General features: G+C 46.2%; 1 protein-coding gene across 20 annotated transcripts in view; it reads left to right on the top strand.

Moving 5' to 3' along the window:
- Positions 1-4775: 4775 nt before the first annotated feature.
- ptprdb (protein tyrosine phosphatase receptor type Db) overlaps positions 4776-15061 on the top strand; it is a 162839-nt gene continuing 152553 nt past the window's right edge. For all 20 annotated transcript variants that reach the window (XM_047577714.1, XM_047577704.1, XM_047577713.1 and 17 more), the window contains exons 1-2: positions 4776-4908; positions 5144-5256. The gene's annotated coding sequence lies outside the window, so the exon portion shown is untranslated. The remainder of the gene's footprint in view (positions 4909-5143; positions 5257-15061) is intronic.

The following is a 15061-nucleotide window of genomic DNA, read 5'->3' as shown; positions in this document are numbered from 1 at the left end:
GGAGGACCCGCACTGAGCATCAGCACCGCTCTTCAGGGCTACAAAGGGTTACCTTCATCTTTATATACAGTCTATGCCTCATACAAGCTGTGGTACATGGAAGACAACCTCAAGCAATATGCCTCCGACTTTAAAGCATGTCCACAATCATCAATCATCGTGGTTTATTTACTTCCCACCTCCCTTTCCCTCAACTGAAAGAGGGCACCATAAATATTTTCCTTTTAATCTCCAATATCCAACAGGGTGGCTTGACCTTACCGTTTGAGGTTACATTAGGGTTTCATTTTCTGCTGCGTCAGAGCCAAAGGCCCTAGGGTCAACGGTGGAACGATGTAATCAATTTCTAAATTGAGATGGAGTTGGGACCCCATGACCTGTAGTGACAGGGAAGGATAGGGTTTTATATTAACGGCATCATTGACATTCCCAGTCATCTTGAAAGTGAAACACTGAAATCTCGCCCTCCAACCCTAATGCACTAGTAGACAAGTGCCGGTGTAACAGGTTTGGACTGTGTGTACATTTAGCTTCTTTAAACAAGTAATCGCAAAGATTTGCGCCGTTTATTACTTGAAATTAAACTTACACCCGTTCGTTTTCACTCCTCACGTAGTGAGTGGCGTAACACCCAGCTGTCAGATCTAGCACGTGCCTTACGCACACACAGGTCAAACGTTTGCGTTTGCCGCCGCTGATGCGGTCAAAGGTCCGGTTAAAACGCCGGCTCAAAACTCGACCCGCGCGATATCCATTATGCTCTGGACTGGATCAATAGTGACAAGCTCTGCAGCTCATTGCTCAGAGGGCTGTCAGCACGAGGGAGCCCTAATCTATGGGAAAGTGGCTGGCCACCAGCTCAAACTGGAGGGGTGAACGTATAAATGAATTATAGATGTTTATCAAGCCGGATGAGGTTTATACAGATATGCGCGCGTGATTAAGTGTTTGACGTAACTCTCTGAACGTGACATGAGCCAGGCAGGCGTCGGACGGGCGGTGTGTCACTGTGTGTCTGAGCATGTCTGCTTCTCGTATGCACGAGTGTTGTGCCCCCCCAAACCTCCCCCAACCCCCCACCCTTTATGCCGTCTGAAATTTTTCTTTTTTCCTTATTTAAGCCATGTTGCTGTGGTACCCCCTGAGCTTTCAAACCCCTGGGTGGTCGATATGGCCTAGTTTTTGAGTTTCCTGCCGCACACAGACGCACACAGACGCACACAGACACACACACACAAACAACTGGCACACATACAATGCACCGTCAGCCCCACTTCCACAGAGCACACGACGCAAACCTTGTAAGCGAATCTACAGGACATGTATGACGGTGCTTTGTTCTCCCCCTTTTTTCACTTCCAGAGAGGACAAGAAAAGCATCCAGAGAGGTGGTGGTGGAAGAAGAGAGGAGGTGAGCGAAGAAGAGGAGGAGATGAGGAGGGAGGGAGGAAGGGAGACAAGGAGAATAAAGTATAATAATGTGTCACAGTATATGGAGCAGAGCCAAGACACACACAGTGAATAATCTGTGGAGTTTTTTTTTTTTTTTTTTGCTGAGCCGGTTGTTGTAGCATTAAAAATATAATGCCAAATATGTCCCAGTGTCTGGCTTCCCTTAATGATGACAGCCCGAGGGATGGATAATTAAGACAGAGGGATCAGGAGTTCGCCTCTATACAGCTTTAATAGTTTTAGTCTCATTCAGTGGTATTGTATAGGTACTTTGCAAAGAATTATTCCGGACTGAGCGGTGTTTCTGATTGTACAAAATATACCGTGCAACATATCATGTAAACTCCCCCAAAAATGGAACCTTTACTTTGTCTATTTAAAAGCCTCTAAGGTCTGCAGCTGCTTTGTACGCACAAGCGCACTCGACGCATGCGGAGCCTGAATCACTGACAAAGAATTACCCCTTATTATTTGCGTGATTCATGAAAGAGAAAGAGTAAAGATGGACAGATGGATACAGACATAACAGCAGGTGCATAGCAATAAGATTCATCACCTTGAAATCCAGGTTTAGACCTAAATCTAGTGAAGTGTTGAGTCCCAGAGTGTCTTAAATAAACCGCTCTGAAGCCAGCACAGCTTTCAGAAGGGGAAAAAAGCAGTCTGAAACTTTAAATCCGGAAAGTAGGGGCTTTGCGATGTGCACTCCTGCCCTTCCGTACGACTTCCACGGCCTCTCAAGGAGAAATGAAAGCAATCCCATTGATTAACCAGTTATTCTACTGACTCATTGATTCGCTCATTGTGAAAAATCTTTTAACGAGCTTTAGGTAAACGGGTCCGTGTGGTTAAATTCACATGAGCCGTATGCCACGGCGGCGAAGGACAGATAATGTTGGACAAATCACGAAAAAAAAAAGAAAAGAAAACACTGTAGTGAACCCACATAGATGTTCATACGGACACAGAGTTACACAAGTACAAAGATGACACACACACATTTCATCCCACATGCTCTGTAAATAGAGAGCAGGATGTTGCAGACATTTGGGTGCATGAACAAACAAGAGATGCTCCTTGTAAGAGAATGAGAGAGAGACAGAGCAACTAAAGCAGGATGAGAGGGAGCGCGTTCGAGAGACACGCAGGATTGAGATGGAGAGAGAGAAAGAGGGAGGAAATGAGAGCTAGGGGTAGGTGGACAGATGAAGTGGTGACTCAGGAATGAGATATGAAAAGAAAAGATTCAGTACTTGGAATTATTCTCATCCTCCTCCTCTTTTATTCTGTGTACGAGGACAGGGAACGTAGCGTCAGACAGTCATGGATCTCACCTTGAACTCAAACCTCTTCCTTTTCCCTCCAAGCTGCTTCTTCCTATTCCTCCTCTCCTCTTCTCCCTCCTCACGTTACGTGTGAGTAGCAGATGTCACCAAGCAGTCAAGATTACAGTTAATAAGAGAAAAGAATATCGAGGGGACGGGACACAAAGTCCCTGCAAGCACATTTATTATTTTTTTATATATGTGTGTGGTAGCATATTAAAATAATAATAAAAAAAAGTCCAATAAAATACTACAGCGGTTAGCACTGTGGGCTCATGCCAGAAAAGAATCAGTCTAGAGTGAAATATTACACCTACACATGTTTTCGTCGTAGCTTTTCAGCGCTGTCGTTGTTGTGTTGCTGTTCTCGTTGTAATATCTGAGTACGGAGGCCTGTTTGTTCTCGGTTAGGATCTGGCATCCTTCCTTTTGGCTGTGGGACAGCGATCGGGCCCAGAGGGGGATAGAAAGCGTCTCCTGTGCGGTTAAGACGAATCATACGTTTTTTTGTTTCTTTTTGCCGATGGTTGACTTTAACAGTTTAAGTAAATATGTCCCACGTCGCGGCTCGTTTGACGACACATGTAGATGGAGACTATAGCGGAAATTTCATTTTGGGCATTTTTAGTTCAGTGGCTCAACACCTGTAATCTCCTTTAGCTTTACTTTAGCTCGATATGCTCTGTCTGACATGGCACCATATGTCTGTTTGTTTTTTCGTCTTTGTAATGTACACTCAGGGTTTCCTCCAGGGGAAAATGTGTAGCTGGGGTGGTTAACCCCCCCTCCCCCATACACACACACACACACACACACACACACACAGCTTGACACATTATCTCATCAATGTACATGGTAGATGATAGCCTGGAAAATACCTCATTAAATATATGAACTGAGTTTTTAGTAACAGCTTGCATGCTCGGGATGTGTTTCTGAAGGATTTTAAGGTGCAGCGGTACATCTGCTAAGGCAAGCTGCATAAAATAATACACACACATATATATTTATACGTATATCTATTACGGGTGGGGAAACATTATGGATGTGGCAATATATCGCAATATTTTTTCTTCTGATACAACATTGATTTTGAATGTCTTAATAATGATTTTAAAATGAAAATAAAAACTCGTGTTTTGGGCCAATCTGATCAACTTCCGCACCTCCATCAAGTGCAATAAACTGGAGATGGATCGTTTGGACTCACTTGTGAAATATCGCAGTATCATAATATCGCAATAATGTATTGTATCGTGACTTAAGTATAGTGATATTTATGAATGATGAATTCCTTGCCCCTAATATATTTTGCCCCACATTTTTTCATGTATTTTATGGTCCAATATGTCGTTGACTTTATTTTGCATCCCTTCTCTATAAAGACTTAGAAAACACTCACAATGGGTGATGAATCTAGGATCTGTGCTTTCTGTCAGACCAGCGTGTGGATGATAAACAGTGCAGGCGCTTCAAGTCGCAGGAGACGCCCGCACCACCTGAGGTACCGTATGTCTGGCTTTGAGCCAAGAAGTGCCTCCGATGAGGCCTCTGTACTGTACCTGGAAGAACATGGAGGCACATGCAGAGTAAAACACTCGCCCGTGCGTCTCTGCGTTTCTTCTTCCAGTTCGGTTTCCTGAGTCCAACTTTCTGTATGGAGAATGGACGACCATCCAACAGCTGCGCCTGGCTGCCAGTTTGTTTTTCTGCACCCCCCCTCAACCAAACCTTTTTGTGGCGACTGTGCATTTCATTGCAACCCCAAACGTGCCTCGATGGATCGAGGGAGTGATTAGTAAAGACATTTGACGAGTTCAAGCGGTGAAATTTAGAAAGCAAATATGAGCGTCGTGACCTACTTGAGCAACTTTTAAGTGGTGATTTTTTTTCTTTTTTCTTTTTTGAAATTCAAATGTGTGGATTCGTCTTTCTCTCCCTCCCTCTGCCTCTCTCTCTCCCTCCCTCCCTCCCTCTCTCTCACTCTCCCTCTCTCTCTCTCCCTCTTCCTGAGCTTATCTCGGTGCGCATCGTCAGCATCAGTTTGAAGTCAAATCTGACAGCCGCTGCCTTGCCCGGTTCTTTCCTCGTCTCTTTTACTCTTCGGTGATCACCCCGTCTCGTCCAGGAGGTACTGCCCAGGATTAGTGAGCTAAATTATTGATGTACTTTTTGTTTTTGGGGAGGGTGGATGGGTTTGCGGGAGATTGACCTCGATTGCCGCCCGGGATGTTGCGCGCCTGTCGGCTGACGCGCTCTTTCAACGTGGTCTTACCTTTCTCTCTCTCTCTCGCTCTCTCTCTCTCTCTCCCTCTCTCCCTCCCTCCCTCCCTCCCTCTCCCTGTCTCCCTCTCTCTCTCTATCAGCTCAGTCGGGACTGTGGGACCTGGTCTGATCGCTGCCTTCAACTTGGGGCGAAGAAAGACACGGGAAACTCCTCGGGATTCTCCGTACACCGAGCGCTGATCCGGATATTGTGGTGAGCACACTTTGATCGGAATTGCTTTAAATCCTCTGCATCCAAACATTTCAAAGTGCTCCCTCTGATTTCTCGGCTCCCATCTTTTGTCTTCCCTCCTTTAATCCTAAAGAAGTGTTTCGTGGTTTGTTGTAGCCAAAAAAAAAGAGAAAAAAAGAAAAGGAGCGTGTTTGCACATCTCCTCCGCTGCTCTCTGTCTTCCTCTTTCACATTTTACCCCACGGCTGCGAAGTTCTCGCTCATTATGCACGGGAATTAATCGCGGCCATTTGTGACAATTATCAGCATTGTCAGTATTCCTGTCACGGATGATGGAGAGAGTAAAGTAGCGGGGCCAGGGGTGGGAGAGGAGTGGATGTGCGGGGGGGGGAGAGATTAGGTGAGTGTGAGAAGAAAGAAACATTTGAGGGATGCCTCAGGGGAGCGCCGCGTCCCTCCCTTCTCTCATTCTTTTTATGAGAGGGATTTTATTAGTCTTTTGTTTCACTACAAAGATGACACTATCTGCTTAATATGTCATTATTACTACCCGTTCTGTATACAGTGGCATCCTACAGCGCCGCTGGCTGTGCTGTAGGCACAAAAAAAAAATCTATGGGGCCATTTGCCGCTTTTTTATTGTCCTGTTTATCAATTAAGCCTGTCTATAATGGAGATCTCACACTTCCTCCAACATAAAACATTACTCTCCCACACACCATCCGTTCGCATCTCACCTCCCACATAGCCACACTTGCTGTCCACAGCCGATTATGTGGTTGTGTGCCACCATTTGCACTAATAGAGAGTCCCTACTTAATGTAATGACAACTCGATCCGTCAGCCCCGTGCACAACAGAGGGCCGCTTAAAGCCTCATAAGCGGTGTCATCAAGGGCAGATGGAGAGGCCGTAAAGACGCGGCAGACAAGACAAAGTGCCCGCGGAGGTCGTCTGAGTAGTTTTGCTGATGTGCTTTATTGTCCAGGTACGGTACAGGGGCCATCGTGATGAGGCGTGTGCCCAGGAATGTGCCTGAGTTTTTTTTTTTTTTTGCTTGCGTGTGTGTGTGTGTGTGTGTGTGTGTGTGTGACAGAGAGATCTGCTCAGTCATGTGTGTACAAGGAAAGGATAAGTGAGCAAAAAAGAAAAGAGGGACAGAGAGAAGGAGACAGAGACGGAGAGAGATTATGCTAACTCAAAGTAGGAGAAGGAGGAAAGGGAAAACCCGTGTAAGCAGTTTTTCTTTTAGCCCATATATTTATATATTTAGCTGTCAGAGTCCTCACTGATGCACAGTGGGTTCTTCTGACTTTGACATGCTTGTCATCAGCGTGAGGTTTATATGAAAGAGGGCCGCTGCTTATTTTAGCACGGCTGCATAGACTGCCGGCACAAAGGCGGCGGTGGGCTGAGAGGACTGACCAAAGGACTGAAATACATACGAGGGTCGTCTCATGAGAAGAAAGTGCTGGACAGCAGTGGAGGGTCCATTTTATTTTATTTTTTCTGTAATTCTTGCAGTGGCCGAAAAGGTTAAAATGCAGGAAGAAATGGCACGCCACCAGTGGCTGTGGGTAGTTAATAAGGAGACTTTATTTCATTTTTTTCCCTCTCTCTCCCCCAGCTACATTTCAAAGTAAAAGAAAATTCACTTTGGTGTGAAGGTGTCCCATGTCATCGCTCCTCGATTTACCTCCCGCTCTCTGGGTAGATGAGTTTCAGTCCTGGAACCGCACGGAACGTTTCAGTGGAGGTTTTGAACCTCATTGTAGACGTGGCCGGGCAATCATGCAATGAAGCAACCGTTTAGCCTGTCTCAGATTTTTTTTTCTTTCTTTTTTTTTTTTTGGAACTGAAAATGAGATGTGCTCTCAGATGACGTGCCGATAATGGTGTCGTCGGTGACAGTCGAGATGATAATGATGATTGTTCTGGCTTTTCTTAGAAGCGATGGTGGTGCCGATCATCTCATTACGGGCGGTATTAAAGTAGGTAGGTGCATTACATCATTGGAATAATGGTGTTACAGCGCTGCAGTCAGGAGGAGGGCGCTGCATCGTACTCCAGAATAGGATTAAAAGGACTTAATTTTCCTTAATGCTCCTCACTCTGAGAGAAGTTATTTGAGCAGGGACGAGCGCCGGGTTAAAGGACTTTTTTTTTGTTTTAAGAAACAGACAAGTTGAGTCACTCGGCAGCACAAAAGAATGCCCCCACCTCTTTTGTCTTTTTTCTTTTTTTGTTGTTGTTGTTGGTAAGATGGTGGGTTGGCAGGCCCAACCATCACAGTCTTATGAACATGACAATCCATGCAAAATGGTAGAGGCGTACAAAGCAAATGTTGATCTTTTTTTTTTCCCCCATGTGACAGATTGTGTGTGTGTGTGTTTTTCTTCCCTTTTCGCCGGTTGTTGTTTGTCCTACGAGGTGCACACACTTACTGCATCACACGTAACGCCACATTCAGATGCGCCATCAGTATGCGTTTCTTTTTTGTTTTTTTAAATTGTGGACTAAATGTGACGAATAAAAACACTTCTCAATGGTTCTGGTGCAGGCCTGGAGTCACATTTGTCTCCGTGCTTGGATAAAACCTCATTGTGTCTTATCCCGCCCGTCCCGTCACACAGCACAAGGCCTTGGGCTGTAAAAAAAAAAAAAAAAACGTTTTAAGTATAAACGAAGAGGCACTCTCGGACTAGGGACGGCCCTGGTGTGCTGGCACACCAAACCAAAGAGGTGGCAATAACGAGGTTGAAGTTACTTTGGATTTTAGCTGCGCCTCAACCTCCGAACACCCTTTGTAGATCTGATTCATCCCAAAATGAGATGTTTTTCCAAGAAAGGGAGATGAAAACACTCTTCTCTCTCCCGCTCTTCTTCCGTTGCCAAATACAGTTGAGCTCACCCCCCTCCCCACTCCCCTCCCTTCCCCCCATCCCCCCATCCCCCCGCCCCCCCTTCTATTACTCTCATACTCTCAAACACTATCTGTTTCACACCCCTTTCCTCCCCTCCCGTTCTCTCACATCTCTCTCCTCGCTCTTCCCCTGGCACCTCGATGTGTTTCTCTTTAATTGAGATGCATTTCAATGTGGTGCAAATTAGCTTTCTACAGTTCCAGTCTAAACTTGCAGCATGTGTGTGTGTGTGCGTCCATGCATGTATGTGTGCGTTTATATATATATATATATGTGTGTGTGTGTGTGTGTGTGAGAGAGAGAAAAGAATTCCCACAGTTGAAAGCGAAGGCGCTACCTTCTTGTGTGTCTCTCCGTCGTCGTCGCCGTCTTCTGATGCCTCCTCTCTCCCACAAACTTACATTTTTAGTGCAGCATTAATAGCATTTCGCCGCCTTGGACCGCTTCGGTTTGTGTCTTTTGGCTGGAGGAATTTACTTGCGCCCCCCCCCCTCGCCCCTCCCACTCCACAGATTTGAATTCTGATCTGTGCCTCTGAGAGACGACAGTGCATGGCAGCTCATTAGGGAGAGGGACTGAAGTCAGGAGGGTCAGGAGGGTTAGAAAGCCGTGTTTCGCTTGTGCAATGCTCGTCTTCCTCTTTGCTGATCTGATCTGTTCTAGTGCTTGTTTTTTTTTTTTTTTTTTTGTCCTGAAGGGAAAATGTAGCTGGTCATATTCTGTACTCTGTGCACAGTAGGGATGGATACTACCCAGAAACTGGAGAGTACAGTATGCCTTCAAGAAACACTGCTAAGTGTTTATTCCACGTTTTTTTTGTTATTAGTTTACACCGTTCATTTCCTTGAGCTGCTTGTCCTCTGGAGGGTTGGGGAGGGTGGGGTTAGGGTTAGGGGTTAGGGTTCACACTCACACCTTCGGCCAATATGGAATCACCAATTAACCTAACAAGCATGTCTTTGGATGTTGGGAGGAAGCCACAGACACAGGGAGAGCTCCACAGAGAAAGGCGGTTAAGGCCTTTATTGCGACTTTCCCCACCAAACACCAGATGTCATTTGGACGTTGGTTTTTGGGCTAAATCTGGTCGCTCCGTCGTAGTCTTGATTTAGTCCAGAAATAGTCGTTGAAAATTGGGCTGTGTTCACTTTTCAAACAAATTTAGACGTTGTCTGGACGTCTTTTCAATGTCTTTTCGACTAGTTTTTGCTGGGTGGGTCTGCGTCTTTTCAGAAACCTGCTTGAACTTGAACCCGGTTGTAAACAGAGGACAGGTCACGAGATAAATTCCTAGGGGTTATAGCATGATTAACGAGATCTGAAAAAAAAAAAAATAAAACGATATAAAAGTACTTTTGCAATACAAAGCCAGTTGACCTTTTCTGACTTTTTTTCCCTTTATCTTCGAGTCTTGGCGGTTTGGTCGTGAGATATCGTCTAACATCCCAGGCGCCTGTAAGTGCTCGGCGTGAGAACTTGTAGGTTCCAGGCGCGTCCCTCGACGCGGTGCACGCGCCGCGCCACGCCGCCCGTAGTGTGCGCACATATGCGCACATGCATGTGTTCGCGTGAAAGAAGGAGAGGAGTCATTAGGGAGAGTGATGCTGACAGTGGGGTGACCTTGGGGCTCCGAGTCTTCCTCCTGTCGATGAAGGGGATGACTTAGTGCCTCCCTCCCCACCCATGATGGCTCATTTATTATCATTAGGCACACAGTCAAAAGATGCTGCCCGGGCCCCCTCAAGACAGAGTGGTGCGTCTGCGGGTCTGTGTGTGTGATTGTGTGTGTCAGCGAGAGTGAGAGACAGCAGCGCACCGACAGAAAAGGAAGCCTTATCTCTTATGATAAGCGCAGCGTGTCTGAGCATATGTGTTTGTCACCCCGAGTTTGTCACAGGTGCCTTTGTGTTAGCTCGCGCGCTTTTAAGTACCTCGGCGGAGGACGTGTCGCCCGTCGGCCCGCGTCCGCCCGCGAGAGGCGTCTCCCTTGCCCGCTCGCCGCCTCGTATAAATAAGAGAGTCTGTGGCCATAACCCTAACCTTACGTCACCTCAGCCCGGCCGGCCAGCTACATCAGTGGTATACGGCTACATCAGGGCGGCCTCTGTCCTATCGTTTCTCAGCGTGATGGATGGAGACTTCTGCGGGCCAGTCAATACCCAATCTGAGCCCCACTGTCCTGATTTAAGATACAGCAGCACCTAGGTGACACACTCAGAAGCGTGCCACTTTAATCACTCGGAGCATCAACTCCACACTGCCAAGATTGGTGTGTGGCTGGGTTTAGTGTGCGCGCGTGCGTGCGCGTTTGTATTAGCGTCTCACTCGGTCGGGCACTGCTGGAATCGCACAGCGCCAAGTGCTCGCACTTCTGACAGAGTTAACATTTCTTTAGAATGTAAAGGGAGAAACGTAAATAACCTGTACGGGGGGGAAGATTTATGCTACGCCGGCCTTGAGCGGTAACAGAAAACGCAAAAGGGGGGAGAAGATTTTCTTTCGCCAGGCCTTCTGTGAACGGAACATTCCCATACAATCGTCTCTCTTACAAAAAAAAACAAACGATCTGATACTTTTAATTGGTTTTGAAAATGGAAATTTTGCCTTAATTAGATTCGGCGGCAAAGTTGGAGTCATGACAACGCCGGAGTGTGACATCCTGCTAAGTGGCAGAGAGGAGGCTGTGGTAGATGATCGGGCATACAAAGAAGAGGATGTTGACACACGAGAATGGGATCCGTGTGCGGATCATTTATGTTTAGACTGCTCAGCCACTCGGTAATGTTGTCAGGGACAGGGAGAATAAATCAAACTGTTAAACGCTTGACACATACAACGGTCAGCCAAAACATTAAAACCACTGATAGGAGAAGTAAATAACACTAATCCATCTTGTGACAGTTCAGCGTTCTCCTGGGAGTTGATATTATGAAATACACCTTCATGACACCATGTTGCCTAGATACGGGAGTGGCAGCGCCAGCAGGCGGCGCCGTGTTTTCTTACGTTAGTTGAGCGGCCCTTTACCACGGACAGACACGTGTTCCGAAGCTCTTGTTTGCAGCTTATTTTTTGCCTCTCGGCGCGTTGAGACCTTCGAGTTTCGTGTGGCATGTGTTCATGTGTGAGTAAGTAGCAGCCGTACAACCAGGTATGGCAAGGTTGATGTAGCTTACGGCAATAAACGACGAGCATTGTGGAAACACACTTCGACTGTTCCTGCTAAGTTAATGCGATCTACCCCCCCAGCAGGATGCACACACACACACACACACACACACACACACACACACACACACACACAAGTACAACTAAAAAAACAAAAAAAAAAACATGAAAAAGGTGTTGACCTGGCCTACAAATTCACACTACATCCCAAACTGATCAAGTATCTGTGGGATGCGCTGATCGGAGAAGCCCCTCCCCTCAACCCATAGGATCCAAAGGCCCCCCACTAATAACACTGTATTACCAGACACCACAGGACACCGTCAGAAGACCCATGTCCATTATCTGATGAGTCACAACTGTTGGACAAGAGCACAAGAGAGACCTACACAATATTAGGAAGGTGGGCATAATGTTATGCCTGATTGGTGCACGATGTCAATGCTAAGCCAGCACCGAAACATCTATGCAGCATGTTTCTTTTTTTATATTTTTTTATCCTTTGCAAATGTCTCGTCTTCCACATTAATTGTACTTTACCTGCTGAAAATATCTGGGGGGGAAAAAAACGTGTTTAAGTCAAACTCCGCACGCCCGATGTGTTCAGCCTCCCGCTGTTTCAGTTTATGAGCGCCTCTCGTCGGAGAAAACACTTCAGTTTGTGCGGTAATCAAGGGAAGATTGTGTTTGTATGAGTGAGCGACTGGATGTCTCTTCTTTATCAGAGAGTAATCTGCCTGCAAGCGTTTGAAAATGTTCCCTCTTGTTGTTCCCGCACACCTACTCGTGCGCGCGAAAACATACGTGCGCACGCACGCACGCACGCAGGCAGACAGGGCGACACCCCCTCCCCTCCCCTCCCGCCCCTCCAGCCCCTCCAGTTTGGCTGTTAGTCTAATTTATGAGGTGCCGTTAATTTGGCCTAAACGCTCGTCGCGAGACCTCCCTCCTCCCTCATCCCTCCATCTCCATCCCTCCTTCCCTTCCTCCTTCTCATCAGTCACTCGACAGAGTAAATCAGAGGGGTGGTATTGCACAGCAGGCAATACACAGACTGGACACCTTGACTAATATGCCGCTGTCCCTCTCCCCCTCTCCCAGTCTATCTAACTTGCTCCACCCTTCCTTTCCTCCAGGTCTGTCTAAATCAAATTTGGCCTCTCCTTTTCGGCCCTTTTTTCCCCCTCCCTTCCTCTCTCTTAGGTTGGAGCTTTCCTAATTCTACACCTCTTTTAGCTTCTCCGTGCACTATCTCCCTGCTCTCGGCCTTTCCCCTCACCCGCGGTCTTCCCACCACTCCTGTCCTCGATCCCTCTTCACTCTCTTACCTCGCCTTGCTCCTCGCTGCCGTCTCCTCCTCCCCCCATTCTCCTGTTCTCATGTTAGGTGTAAATTTAGAACAGAAGGCATGAGGGGATGCTCTGCGCCTGTATGTGTGTGTGTGCGTGAGAGAAACTCCACATGAAAGCTTCTCAGGGTCCCCGTACAGCGCTCAGACGGGGCTGATTAAAAACCCAAAGCCTTGGTTTTCATCCACATTTAGGATTCACGTCCAATCAGACGCACGCGCTCCCGTGCGCGGACGCGTTCGCGCACTATCACGCAACTTTCCCCTCTCATTATCCAACCCCCCCCCCCCCCCCCCCCCCCTTTATTGCTCTCTTTTGCCGCCTGCTTGTCGTTACCGCTTCCCCCGTCTTTTGCTCTCTTTCTCAAACGCAAACAGGCCGTAGAAGGTGATTCCCGCGTAAAGAATGGAAGTGAATTCCCTTATTGGTTTGTGCCACATTGTTTTTTAGCTAATTCCATACGCCGCGTACACTTGGGAGGAGCTCTGAGCTGTGCCGGACCGCACGGTACAGCTATACATCACTGTCCGTCTCTCTTCCCCCTTCTCCGGGTTTCATCCCTTTTTTTTGCTTTCCTCCTGATTTTCTCATCTTTCACCGCAGCCCGTCCACCGGCCCCGTCTTTATCCTCTCCTCTCCTTCCCCGTCCCAGGGCACAAAGGGGTTTAGATGCTTCTCAATAGATGTAACAACATCTGGCCTCTTGTTCCCCCTCCACGCCACGTCCACCCCTCCCCTCCCCTCCCTCCCTCCCCTCCCTCCCCTCTCTGTCACCTCTCTCTCTCTCTCCACGGGCTCCTACTAGCGCACAAGATGAAGCACGCTACCGCTCCCTTATTCCTCTGTGTATTATATAAATCCACTGTGGGTATCATTAGGAAAGATCACCGTAAAACATCGCCTCATCCTATATAGGGATCGGGCTCTTTCTAGAGCAAAGAATCGACTTAGGATATAATTCTGAATTTTGAGGACAATGCCAGTTCTTGTTCATTTATTGAGGACAGAAAGGAACACTTTTATTATTTTTTTTTTGCAGCACATATATCAGAGAGCTCATTTTCACCGGCGACAACAGGGATCCGGGTTGGTGCCGTAGAAAGATTTCTTACAGAAGCAGGTGCATCCATTGAAACATTTAGCATAAAGGCACCATAAGGCAGCCTCTTAATAACTCACATTCAAACGTGTAATTGAAAAACCAACTGAGGATTTGCTCATCCAATCTTCAATACCTACCAATGTTTCATTTAAGCGTAACTTGGCTCAGTGCAAGTCTGAGTATCCCTCAGACATGCTTTTGCCTAACTAAACTTTAAATGTTTAAATGTGCTGAGCTCTCTGAAACTCGGTGGGTAAGAATTACACATTCAGGCTGCGCCGGAGGAGAAAAAAGAACTAAACTTTGTGGACCAAACTCTTAACATGAGAGTGCCCCTTTAGTTGAGGCTCTTGTGCATTCTGAGCCGTCAGATAGCAATGAACTGACATTATCAAAAAAAAGATTTGGCTATTGATAGAGCGGAGGTCTGGAAACTAAGTATTGTTGCATTGAATTATTTTGACCTGAATTTCCTTTTAAAGGTGGAGCTGCAATTGACTATTTCGCAAAAAAAAAAAAAAAACATTATTTATCTTCCATTGTGTCTATAATAAACATTGGCTGTTAATCTACAATGACATGCCATACACAAGATTACTGATTAACATAGGCAGTAATTATGATTGTTAACTAAAATAATCATCATTCCTACAGCTTAAATATTCAACAGTAATTTAGGTGTCAGTAGCAATAAATAAAACGGCAACGAGACCAGAATAAATAAGAAAACAGATTGGACGTTTGCAGGGGCTACGTAGTGCACATTTCTTAACATTGACTTATTAAATAAATATTGTCTTGTTCGGATGACATATGGAATCTAATTTACCAGTAAATATATTCAGGTCATGTTTCTGGGGGATCAGTAGCGTAAATCAAGGGGTTATCTGCCTCTGGCGATGTTGGCACCCCGCTAACAGTCAGGTGCAGAATGATGAATTATTGTTATATAAAAAGATCTTCCCTCCCTTGATCCCAACTTGAATTCTTTCTTTCTTTCACAAGTGAAAAGCGTTAAAGTGGAGAACGCGTTTATTAAAGTGGTAATACACCGATTTGCACAAAATCACCATCAGTTCAACTTAAACCAGACGTCTTCAGTGTGTCTCAGGCCGAGGATCCTAAACACTGATGGAGAGATTAAGTAGGGACCCCCTACCTACCTACTGTATGTGTTCTATGTTAAACTCGCCTTATAAATATACGCTGTTATTAGCATTTTGCATTAAAATATTAAGATAAACATACATGACTTAACTGACAAACATACGGATGATGTCTTCT

Source organism: Mugil cephalus, chromosome 2 (genome assembly GCF_022458985.1).
Source record: "Mugil cephalus isolate CIBA_MC_2020 chromosome 2, CIBA_Mcephalus_1.1, whole genome shotgun sequence".
Classification (NCBI taxonomy): Eukaryota; Metazoa; Chordata; class Actinopteri; order Mugiliformes; family Mugilidae; genus Mugil; species Mugil cephalus.
Note: the sequence above shows the minus strand (reverse complement) of the source record. Positions and strands in the feature narration are given on the sequence as shown.